The following is a 12737-nucleotide window of genomic DNA, read 5'->3' as shown; positions in this document are numbered from 1 at the left end:
TGAATCCAAACCTACTGGTAATCCTTGATAACAGTGCCCTGGGTCTAGACCTTTTAACTCATGTTTGCATCATTTCAGTAGCTTCTTAAACTGGGATCCCTGCCTCCAAAGCAGATTCCACCCAGAAGCTATGGGCATCCTTCTAAAATATTTATTGGGTCATCACACTCCCTGCTTACAGCCCTTTCATGGCTTGCCATTGCCTCTTACCTGGATCAGCAGCTTAAAACCAGGTTCAGTATGTTCAGGGTTCCTAAGGACTGTCTGGTAGGATTCTGGGCACTCCATCCCCTCCCCATCTGCAGCGATTCCACTTTTAAATGTTTTATACATTGAGGTTCTCTAGAGAATTTCTTTTGAGAGAGGCAGCTGCTACCCTTCAAAAGGACTTAGAAAACCAACGATCCTGATGAATGTGTGGAGACTAGCCAGTTTGCTGCCAGATCACACCATAGCTCTCCCTCTAATTTAGCCACAAGCTGGCTCAGCACGAAGTCCTATAAGACTTCCAACCAAAAACAATGCTGATGTGCAGCTGGAAACGAACATTTTTCATACCAGCAAGGCTGTAACCCTGACTGTGCATCTCAGGATTCGCCAACGTGAATGGGTGCTCTGGGCCCCTCCCAACCATGCTGCTTCCTCCAGAACACAACCCATGCTGCATCCAGCACTGGCCTGGCCAAGCACATCTCTCCATGGGATGATGAGAGTCTTGGGGACCATGTACCTTTTTCTTTGAACCTGCTCCTTGTGTCATGGCATTCGTACCCACTGCCCACCCAACCATAACAAAGACAGGTCCAGTGTCAAGCAGTACACAGCTTCTCCAAGGAGATCTAGGTAAAAGCAAGGAGCTGGGCAGTTCCCAGCTGGAGGAGAAAGTCCAGATGCCTCTTTCAGTCCGATCTTGTCTCCAGATTCTTTTCGCTGTTACCTCCCACACTTCAACACATGATCCACAGTGGGTTTCAACCCTAAACACAGAGCAAATGCTTCCCACTCTGTACTCCCTTCATCGGAGGGTTCTCTTGCTTGGAACGACCTCCCAGACACACCCCCTCCAACTTTTCCCATCTCAAAAGCACAATTTGAAGCCTCCACCTCTTCCTCTGAACACACAGTCCCAAGTGTTATATGTGTCTACAATATCCATTGGCTTCATGATGCTTCTTTATTGTGAATTTAGGATTTCTGTCTTGTTTCTCCGACTTCAAACTCCTTGAGACAGGGATCATAGGTTATTCCAAAAAGTATATGCCCAATGCATAGAAAGGGGCTCAGTAAATATTTGCTTAAGGAAGGAAGGAAGAGAAGGAAAGAAGAAAGGAAAGCAATAAACCTACCATGTTGGTGATTCTCTAGGCACTGCCTTCTGAGGGTTTCTTGTTTCCCCCTTCTTTGTTTAAACTAAGCTTTATAATAATGTTCCTGGTAGAACTTTGTAGTCTCTCAGAGATTAAAGGTACCCTGGCTTCTTCTCTCCCTTCCCACTGCTTTTTCAGATTCTACCCAGGTACTATTCAAGACTGAGGGGCAGGGGGCAGCGGGAGAGACCTACAGCAGAGACCGAAGGAAGACACATCTGAGTTGGGGCCAGGTGTTCAAGGATTCAGTGGGAGAAATGGGGCCAGCTTCCCTCCTGCAGATGTGTCTGTGGGAGCAGCCAACAATCCAGTGCGCCCAGCAGTGGAGTGGCTGGGTCCTCCCTGAAACTGGCAGCTCACCCGAGGCCCAGGTCTTAGCCACCTCACTCTCACGTGTGGCGTTTCCCGTTCGGCCTTGGGTTCTCCACTCCTGGCCACAGACAGCACAGCCACTCCATCCTGGCCCTTCACCTTGGTGACTGGGCCTGGCCAAGCAGTGAGCTAGCGCTTCCCCCACTTCTCCTGGCCTCAGCACATGACAGGGAGGGGATTTCCTTTGGGGCCTTAACTGGGAATTATTCTCTTGCCCCATGTCAGCTGGCTGCTGGGGGAGAGTCTTCAGTAGTTTCATTTCCCTCATTTGGAATGTAGTTTTTAAGAACTAAAAATCAAAAACAGAAAGAGGAGAGGCCACCACCCACACTTGTACCACTCAAGCCCTCATGATGCCAGTCCTGGAAGAGGTTAGGGGTCAAAGCAAAGACTGAAGGCAAGTGAGGCTGACTTGGCTGAGGGTCCTTCTGGGCACGTTTTATTGCTATTCTCTAACCTTCTGGGCAAGAGGGTGGGTCTCTGGTCCTGAGGCCAGTTCCTCATGCTTCCTGTTGCCCAGGAAGGTAGAAACTTAATCAGTTCACAGGACTCTCCCAGGATAACGAGCTTATGGCCTCCCCCAGTCACTAATTTCAGTGGCTGGTGTCTGGGGGCACACTGCCTCTTCCTTTTCTGGAAAAACTGACCTTATCAACATATGATGAAGATTTCATATTGTACAAAGACAACAAGATGCTTACAGAAGTATAATGTCAGTGCCAGGGCGGGTCCAGCAGTAAGACACTGAGAGAGATGGGGGAACACACATCTAACTATGGTCCAGTTCAGGGAAGAATGGAGGAGAATCATGGAAAAACAGGAACAAGGTGCTGGGAGAGTCATGGGAGGAAGAGATTTCAAGAAAGAGGGGGGCCTCTGAAACTGAATCCCTGAGAGACAGGACGGAGCATGAAGTCACAGAGCGAAGAGATAAGGAAGCCGGTGATTAGATGATGAGACAAGGCCAGGTCAAGGAGAGGCTGTAGGAGTGATGATGATATCTCCTGTGTCGTCACAGGACTTTGCTCATGGTTCTGTCAAGTGCTGTGCAGGGGGCTTCATCATTTACACACCACAGTCTGCCCTCGCCCCAGGGCAGTGAGCCCTGGCAGACTGGGACTAGGTTTGTTCACATTTTTATGTTTCCCAGGAATACCTAGTCTAGTATCTAGTAGGTAGGTGCTCAGTGAAGGTTTCTTGAGTGAATTCAGCTTAGAGCAGTTGGAGAAGTTGAGGACTTGGGAAACACGTTGCTGCTGCTCCTGCTAAGTCACTTCAGTCGTGTCCGACTCTGTGCGACCCCATAGATGGCAGCCCACCAGGCTCCCCCATCCCTGGGATTCTCCAGGTAAGAACACTGGAGTGGGTTGCCATTTCCTTCTCCAGTGCGTGAAAGTGAAGTCGCTCAGTCGTGTCCAAGTTCTAGCGACCCCATGGACTGCAGCCTACCAGGCTCCTCCGTCTATGGGATTTTCCAGGCAAGAGTACTGGAGTGGGGTGACATACCTTCTCCAGGGAAACATGTTGCTCACTGAGAAATCATTTTTTCTTAATTGACAAATCTAAATCCCCGTCCTTACCATGGGCTCTTGGCCCTGCATGATCTGGTCATGTCTCTGCTCCCATGTATTTCATATCACTTTCCTCATCATTTACTCTACTCAAAGCACAAGGTCATCCTTGCAGCCCATTTAAACCAAGCGGGCTTCTGTCTTTGCCATTTTTCTCTTTTCTAGGTCCAGAATGCTCTTCCCCTCCCCTAGATATCCAAATAGTTCACTCCTTAACTTTCTTGTGACCTCTGATCAAATGTCACCTCCCTCAAAGAGGCCTTCCTTGATCACACCATCTAAAATGGTGGACACACCCTCCATCAGTTTCCCCTTACTTAATATTTTTTTCAGAACATTTTTTTATTCATGTCACTCCCTGATATTTTATTATATATTTACTTGCCAATTATCTGCCTCCCTAACTGGACTGTATGCTTCTAAGGAAAAGAAACTTGTTTCTTAGCTATTGTATTCCAATGCCTAGAACAGAGCCTGGTACACTGGGTGCTTACAAATTTATGTTGACTATATGAATGAGTGAAAGAACATTCTTTTTTTTTTTTTTTTTTTTAAGAACATTCTTTAAAAGAGCAGTTGTGGCAGAGTCATGGGGTCAGAAGCCAGGTTGCCACATGTTGGTTAATTAGTGACAAGGTATGTGAAGTCACTCAGTAAGTGTCTGACTCTTCGTGACCCCATGGACTACAGCCTACCAAGCTCCTCCGTCCATGGGATTTTTCCAGGCAAGAGTACTGGAGTGGGGTGCCATCGCCTTGTCTGAAAATAAGCCCAGGGAGAGACAAATGTTCTTTCAAGAATTAAAGGTCACACATAGAAAATAAACTTATTGTTACCAAAGGGGAAAGAATGGAGGAGGGATAAATTAGGAGTTTGGAATTAACATATATACACTGCTGCTGCTGCTGCTAAGTCGCTTCAGTCGTGTCCGACTCTGTGCAACCCCAGAGATGGCAGACCACCAGGCTCCCCCGTCCCTGGGATTCTCCAGGCAACAACACTGGACTGTATATAAAATAGATAAACAACAGGGACATACTCATTCAGGGAACTACATTCAATATGTTGTAATAATCTATGGTGGAAAAGAATCTGAAAAAGAATATATATCAGTTCAGTTCAGTCACTCAGTCGTGTCCGACTCTTTGCGACCCCATGAATCGCAGCATGCCAGGCCAACCTGTCCATCACCAACTCCCGGAGTTCACTCAGACTCAACGTCCATCGAGTCAGTGATGCCATCCAGCCATCTCATCCTCTGTCATCCCCTTCTCCTCCTGCCCTCAATCCCTCCCAGCATCAAAGTCTTTTCCAGTGAGTCAACTCTTCGCATGAGGTGGCCAAAGTACTGGAGTTTCAGCTTTAGCATCATTCCTTCCAAAGAAATCCCAGGGCTGATCTCCTTCAGAATGGACTGGTTGGATCTCCTTGCAGTCCAAGGGACTCTCAAGAGTCTTCTCCAACACCACAGTTCAAAAGCATCAATTCTTTGGCGCTCAGCCTTCTTCACAGTCCAACTCTCACATCCATACATGACCACGGGAAAAACCATAGCCTTGACTAGACGGACCTTAGTCAGCAAAGTAATGTTTCTGCTTTTGAATATACTATCTAGGTTGGTCATAACTTTTCTTCCAAGGAGTAAGCGTCTTTTAATTTCATGGCTGCAGTCACCATCTGCAGTGATTTTGGAGCCCAGAAAAATAAAGTCTGACACTGTTTCCACTGTTTTCCCATCTATTTCCCATGAAGGGATGGGACCGGATGCCATGATCTTCGTTTTCTGAATGTTGAGCTTTAAGCCAACTTTTTCACTCTCCTCTTTTACTTTCATCAAGAGGCGTTTTAGTTCCTCTTCACTTTCTGCCATAAGGGTGGTGTCATCTGCATATCTGAGTTACTGACGTTTCTCTCAGCAATCTTGATTCCAGCTTGTGTTTCTCCAGCCCAGCATTTCTCATGATGTACTCTGCATAGAAGTTAAATAAGCAGGGTGACAATCTACAGCCTTGACGTACTCCTCTTCCTATTTGGAACCAGTCTGTTGTTTCATGTCCAGTTCTAACTGTTGCTTCCTGACCTGCATATAGATTTCTCAAGAGGCAGGTCAGGTGGTCTGGTATTCCCATCTCTTTCAGAATTTTCCACAGTTTATTGTGATCCACAAGTCAAAGGCTTTGGCATAGTCAATAAATAGGGAGAGATGAGTGGAGATGGGATCAAGTCTCTAAGAGGGGTTGACCTTGGTAAAGTGGTGAACCCTCTGCATGTGGTAGGTATTAAGGCAATGTGGCAGGGAGAGGGAGAGACAGACCCAAAAGGACTGTTGACCGTCCTTGCTCGTAAGAACCCACTTGTGAAACAGTGGGCAACGTGTGGGGAACTCAGTCTGCACTACAGCACAATGGCGGTGGGTAACCCTACCCAGGTGGAGGAGAAAGGCACCTTGACACAAAGCCCACAGTCATAGCTACCTTCCACCCAGGTACCTACGCTGTCCCTCAGCGACTCCATTAAGTAGGTACTAATGGTCTCAATTTACCAAAAAGAAAATTGGGCTCAGATTGATCAAACAGTAGAAAATGTCAGTACCAACTTGTTTTTAGTAACAGCTACGGTTTTGGTTTGTTTTAAATTTCTGATTATAAAAGTATTACATAGATGCTGAAAAGGCTAAAAAGAAGAAAATCAACCACAGAGACAGCTCACTGTTAACATGGTGTATTGCAGGTCAAGCATTTTTTCATGAATGTGCTATATGCTTTTTAAAAAAACAATGTTGAGGGCTTCCCTGGTGCCTCAGTGGTAAAGAATCCTCCTGCCAAGGCAGGAGACATGAGTTGGATCCCTGATCCCACATGCCGTGGAGCAACATAAGCATCTTGGCCACAACTATTGATCCTGTGCTCTAGAGCCCAGGAACCACAACTACTGAAACATGTGTGCCTAGAGGCTGTGCTCTGCAACAAGAGAAGCCACCACAACGAGAAGCTCTCATTTGCTGCAACTAGACAAAAGCCTGAGCAGCAGCAAAAATCCAGCACAGCCAAAAATAAATAAATAATTTTTTTAAAGTTGAAATCACATTCCACATGCTCTTTTGTAAGTTTACATACATAATCTATAACAATACATTGGAATTGCTTTCCTGTGTCCCTAAATTTTCATGGACATGATTTTGATTGGCTGTATATTATTGTCACTTGGATTATTCAATTCTATTCAGTTAATTATCCGGTTCTGTTTTGTATGGCATTACAGTACGTAAAATTTGGGGACCAAAGGTGTTTCAAAAATCCCAGTTTTTCATGGTTACATGGTATATATACCATATATTGCATAATTCCACCAATGGGATCTAGAACCACATCCTCAAATCAACACTAACATTTTGGCCACAAACCTAAGTATTCACAGTTCAGTCGCTCAGTCATGTCCAACTCTTTGCAACCCCATGAATCACAGCACGCCAGGCCTCCCTGTTCATCACCAACTCCCAGAGTTCACTCAGACTCACGTCCATCGAGTCAGTGATGCCATCCAGCCATCTCATCCTCTGTCATCCCCTTCTCCTCCTGCCCCTAATCCCTCCCAGTATCAGAGTCTTTTCCAATGAGTCAACTCTTTGCATGAGGTGGTGAAAGTACTGGAGTTTCAGCTTTAGCATCATTCCTTCCAAAGAACACCCAGGACTGATCTCCTTTATAATGGACTGGTTGGATCTCCTTGCAGTCTAAGGGACTCTCAAGAATTTTGTCCAACACCACAGTTCAAAAGCATCAGTTCTTCAGCGCTCAGCTTTCCTCACAGTCCAACTCTCATATCCATACATGACCACGGGAAAAACCACAGCCTTGACTAGACGGACCTTTGTTGGCAAAGTAATGTCTCTGCTTTTGAATATGCTATCTAGGTTGGTCATAACTTTCCTTCCAAGGAGCAAGCGTCTTTTAATTTCATGGCTGCAGTCACCATCTGCAGTGATTTTGGAGCCCAGAAAAATAAAGTCTGACACTGTTTCCACTGTTTCGCCATCTATTTCCCATGAAGTGATGGGACCAGATGCCATGATCTTAGTTTTCTGAATTGTTGAGCTTTAAGCCAACTTTTTCACTCTCCTCTTTCACTTTCATCAAGAGGCTTTTTAGTTCCTCTTCACTTTCTGCCATAAGGGTGGTGTCATCTGCATATCTGAGTTATTGACGTTTCTCTCAGCAATCTTGATTCCAGCTTGTGTTTCTTCCAGCCCAGTGTTTCTCATGATGTACTCTGCATTAAGTGGACAAAAGATAAAGTGAACAAAATAAGCTTTTTTCAGTTCAGGCCAGGTTTTGCAACCAAATGAGTTTGTCTTAAATTCACCAAAAAGCCTCTAATTTTCAGAGCTTTTTGGATTTCAGAATTGTGCACCTGTATCAGAATTGAAGCTGGCTAGTCCCCCAGCATGGCCATGTTTTCCAACAGCTGTGACATTCTAGAATGGCAGCAGGATGAAAGACATAGCCATAAGGCAAGGTTCTGGAGGCAAAAGAAGCAAAAAGGTGGTGGTAGGTTTCCTGGATCAGGGAGGGCTGCAGGCCTGGAGGTAGAAGGAGGGTCCTGAGGATCCTGTAGAGGAGTGCCTGGGGGAAAAGGAGGCCTGGGTGACTGACATGAGAGAGGCCTTGGCACTGAGGCAAGGTGCAAGCTGTCACAGAGTGCAGGTCCCCTCAATACATTTCTCATCCACCTACCCCAAAAGCTCTACATGTCAGTGATGAAGACCACAAAGGAGCCCCCTGGGTCTCCTGAGACTCTGGGAGGGAGGGAAGAAGGGTGGAAGGCTCAGAAGCAGCGGCTGTGGGAGAAGCAGAACTAGCTTGTTGATTTGATAGAGACCGAGGGCAGCGGGCCCCGTTCTTCCTGTGCTGGTGTCAAGTGTGGTTTGCTGTCAAGTGGTAGCAGGTTTAGCCACAGTCAAGGCAGGCAGTGGGGCGAGGCCCTCTGAGAGTGAGAGCAAGAGGCCCCAAATCTGACAGGTTATTTGCTAGAGCTGCTTTCAGCAGGGGAGCAGAATGAATGGTGGGGACTGGGGTTCTGGGTGGTGCAAGGCATGCTGGGAAATGTGGGTTTTAATTGGCAGTTGGGCAGTTTAGCCACAAGCAGGGGGCAGGGCAGGGTCAACAGAGTCGGGTGGGGGAGCGCAGGGAGGCTGGTAAGATGGAAACAGGGTGGAGTGATCTTTTTTTTTTTCCTCAACCCATCAAACCAGAGGAAGCCTGACCTATCTGATCAACTGTTATCAGGCTGGCAATGAGTTCTGGAGTTGAGTATAGAGCCTTCACCACTCTGAAGGAGTCTCTTCCTCTCCATTGCTTCTTGCCATAGTTACCAATGTCAGTCGCACCAGTGAGGCAATTTCCACACAAATCTTGCAAATTCCCTCCTACAGGACTCTACTCTCCTCTGCCAGGTTATCATCACTACCTTATTGGGGAGCAAGAATGCTGGAGTGGGTTGTCATTTCCTTCTCCATTTCGCTAACGATCACCTCCTCAAAACCTGTCCCAGTTAATCCTCCCCTATCCAGTGTACTATCTCTACTTATGTAAAATGCCTCTAATTCCTCTGGAAGTCAGATTCCCAGGTAACAGAATTACCCAAACAGCAGAAAGCTGTCTCCCACCTCATTCATGGGAGAAGCTGAGTACTCTGGGCCTCTGCCTAGAGTAATCAATCATAAAAATTTGCAGCTCTGTGAACAGAGGTGATAGCAGAGAGAGTAAGAAAAAAAGATATACATGAATATATAAGGACATGCTCTTCTAAGTGCCTTTTAGTTCTCTCTGATGGCATCACCCTGCCTTTTCAAAAATATTTACTTAATTATTTTTGCCTGTGCTGGGTCTTCATTGCTTCATTTCTCTAGTTGCAGTGAATGGGGGTTACCCTCTAGTTGTGGGGTGAGGGCTTCTCTTGTGGATCACGGCCTCTAGGGCCTGCAGGCTTCAGTGGTTGCAGTGAGTACACTCGGCAGTCATGGCTCTCAGGCTCTAGATCACAGGATCAATACAACAGGCTTAGCTGCTCCACGGCATGTGGGATATTCCCAGACCAGGAACTGAACTTGTGTCTCCTGCATTGGCAGGCGGATTCTTTACCACTGAGCCACCAGGGAAGCCCTCGCCTTGCCTTTTAATATAGATCAGACAGCTCGCGTGGGTCTATAAACGTGTGAAAGCTCCTCTGTAACACAGTGAACCTCAGTTGTTGATGCCCATAAGAAGGCTCTAAGTTAGCAAGAACAGAGTAACACATAAAGGAAGTGAAGCGAAGTCGTTCAGTCATGTCTGCCTCTTTGCAACCCCATGGACTATAGCCTACAAGGCTCCTCTGTCCATGGAATTTTCCAGGCAAGAGTACTGGAGTGGGTTGCCATTTCCTTCTCCAGGGGATCTTCCAGCTCAGTAATTAAAAGACAAAAATCCAATTATAAAATGGGCAAAGGATATGAACATACATTTCTCCAGAAGATAAAGAAATGTGTGATAAGCACGAGAAGACACTCAACATCATTTGTCATCGGGGAAATGTAACTCATAACCACAATCAGATACCACTTCACACCCACAAAGATGTATAAAATGAAAAAAGACAAATAACAAGTACTGGCAAAGATGGAGAGAAATCAGGGCCCTTACACACCACTGATGGGAATGCAAACTGATGCAGAAACTTTGGAAAACAGTTTGACAGCTCCTTATGGAGTTAGCATAAGTAAGTAAGTAAAAGTTGCTCAGTCGTGTCCGACTCTTTGCAACCCCATGGGCTATACAGTCAATGGAATTCTCTAGGCCAGAATACTGGAGTAGGTAGCCTTTCCCTTCTCCAGGGGATCTTCCCAACCCAGGGATCGAACCCAGGTCTCCCACAATGCAGGCAGATTCTTTACCAACTGAGCTATCAAGGAAATCAGCTATTTCATGCCTAGGGACTCCCCCAGAATGCAAACATATGTCCACAATAAAACCTTCATACAAATACTCATCACAGCATTGTTCATGATAGCCAATAAGTGGGAACGACCCAAATATCCACTGAGGGATAAACGAATAAACAAAATACAATATATCCACACAATGAAATGCTTTGTTCTGTGTTCACTCAGTCACATCTGATTCTTTGTGACTCCATGGACTCTAGCCGGTCAGACTCCTCTGCCCATGGAAATGCCAAGCAAGAATACTGGAGTGGGGTGCCATTTCCTGCTCCACAGGACTTTCCCAACCCAGGGGTCAAACACAAGTCTCTTGTGTCACCTGCACTGGAGTCATGCTAACTCCATTAGCAGGCAGATTCTTTACCACTAGAGCCACCTGGGAAGCCCACAATGCAATGCTGCTGCTGCTGCTGCTGCTGCTGCTGAGTCGCTTCAGTCGTGTCCGACTCTGTGTGACCCCAGAGATGGCAGCCCACCAGGCTCCCCCGTCCCTGGGATTCTTAGAACGCTGGAGTGGGTTGCCATTTCCTTCTCCAGTGCATGAAAGTGAAAAGTGAAAGTGAAGTCGCTTAGTCGTGTCTGACTCTTCAAGACCCCATGGACTGCAGCCCACCAGGCTCCTCCATCCATGGGATTTTCCAGGCAAGCATACTGGAGTGGGGTGCCATTGCTTTCTCCAATGCAATACTACTCAGCCATAAAAAAGAGTGAAGTACTAATTCATGCTACAACATGAATGAACCTTGAAAACTTTATACAAAGTGAAAGAAGTCACTCGTGAAAGACCACATATTATGATTCTTTTTATATGAAATGACCAGAATAGGCAAATCTATAGAAACAGAAAGATTACCTAAGTCTGGGGATTTGGGGAAAGTTGAGGAGAGACTGCTAATGGGTATGGAGTTTCCTTTTGAAATGATGACAGTGTCCTAAAATGGTTTGTGGTAATGGTTGCACAACTCTGTTAATACGCTTTTAAAAAGACATTGAATCATATATTTAATATGTGTTTAGTATATGAGTGATGCTGGGCATCCCCAGTGGCTCATTGGTAAAGAGTCTGCTTGCCAATGCAGCAGACACAGGTTCGATCCCTGGGTCAGAAAGATCCCCTGGAGAAGGAAATGGCAACCCAATCCAGTATTCTTGAGTGGGAAACCCCATGGAGAGAAGAGGCTGGCGGGCTACAGTCAATGGGGTCACAAAAGAGTCAGACATGACGTAGTGACTAAACAACAAAAATATGAGTCATAGCTCAACCGATCTTTTATATAAAATAAATAAAACTAGAAAAAAACAGAATCTATAGTCTCCATTTCTTGTATAAGAATCTCATATGACTTAAGAATTTTTTAGGAAATTCCCTGGTAGTCCCATAGTCAGGATTCAGTGTTTTCACTGCCGGGCCCAGGTTCAGTCCCTGGTTAGGGAACTAAGATCCCGCAAGCTGCACAAAGGGGAAAAAAAAATTAGCCTGGATCTTGTGTGTACAGATGGCATCACCTGGGACTTGAGAAGCTACAAGAGGGTATCGGAGGCCTGACAATGGCCAAGAGAAAACTAGGAGGGCAGAAGTCCAGGAACGTATTCCATATAGCCAGCCAGAAACCTTTAAGGTTAAAAATAAAGCAAAACCAGTTACCACTAACTTTAAGAAGATAAACATTGTAAATGATGAAAAAGTTAACAGAGTGAATATATCTTTTGTAAACATACAAAAGGAACTTGCAAACTTCTCAGAAGGCCTTTCCCTTGAACCTCTGCAGAAACAGCTGATTTCTCAACAGTGTCATGAAAACATACTAGTTAATGTTGATGAAGCCACAAGATTAATGCCTCAGTTGTAATACACTGGTAATGCATCAAAAAGATGAATAAATTAAATGTTTTATACAGAAAATCAGAATTTTAAAAATTAATGCTTAAATCGATACTTTCCAGTTATCTGGAAAATACATTTATGTAAAACACCATGTTTCTTGACTGCTGCACTCTAAAGCAGATGGGATATAAGAGCAAATATCAACATCTTATGTCTTGAAAAGATTATACTAAGTGACAGAGTGACATAAACTTTTAACCATACTCTCTTGAATTTGAGCAGAGCTTCCCTTGGTAGCTTTTGAGTGTTTCATATTTATATATATATGATCTATATTTAGCTTTTCGAAGTAAAAAGATTTCAATATTATTGAACTCTCCCTTTCAGTTCAGTTCAGTTCAGTCGCTCAGTCGTGTCTGACTCTTTGCGACCCCATGAATCGCAACATGCCAGGCCAACCTGTCCATCACCAACTCCAGCAGTTCATTTAGATTCACGTCCATCGAGTCAGTAATACCATCCAGCCATCTCATCCTCTGTCGTCCCCTTCTCCTCCTGCCCTCAATCCCTCCCAGCATCAAAGTCTTTTCCAATGAGTCAACTCTTCGCATGAAGTGGCCAAA

General features: G+C 45.4%; 1 pseudogene; it reads left to right on the top strand.

Annotated features, from left to right (window-relative positions):
* Window positions 1-11837: 11837 nt before the first annotated feature.
* Window positions 11838-12139, top strand: LOC138430900 (ribosomal biogenesis factor-like; annotated as a pseudogene).
* Window positions 12140-12737: the final 598 nt, after the last annotated feature.

This window comes from Ovis canadensis, chromosome 1 (assembly GCF_042477335.2).
Source record: "Ovis canadensis isolate MfBH-ARS-UI-01 breed Bighorn chromosome 1, ARS-UI_OviCan_v2, whole genome shotgun sequence".
NCBI lineage: Eukaryota > Metazoa > Chordata > Mammalia > Artiodactyla > Bovidae > Ovis > Ovis canadensis.
This window is presented reverse-complemented; position numbering and strand designations above follow the sequence as displayed.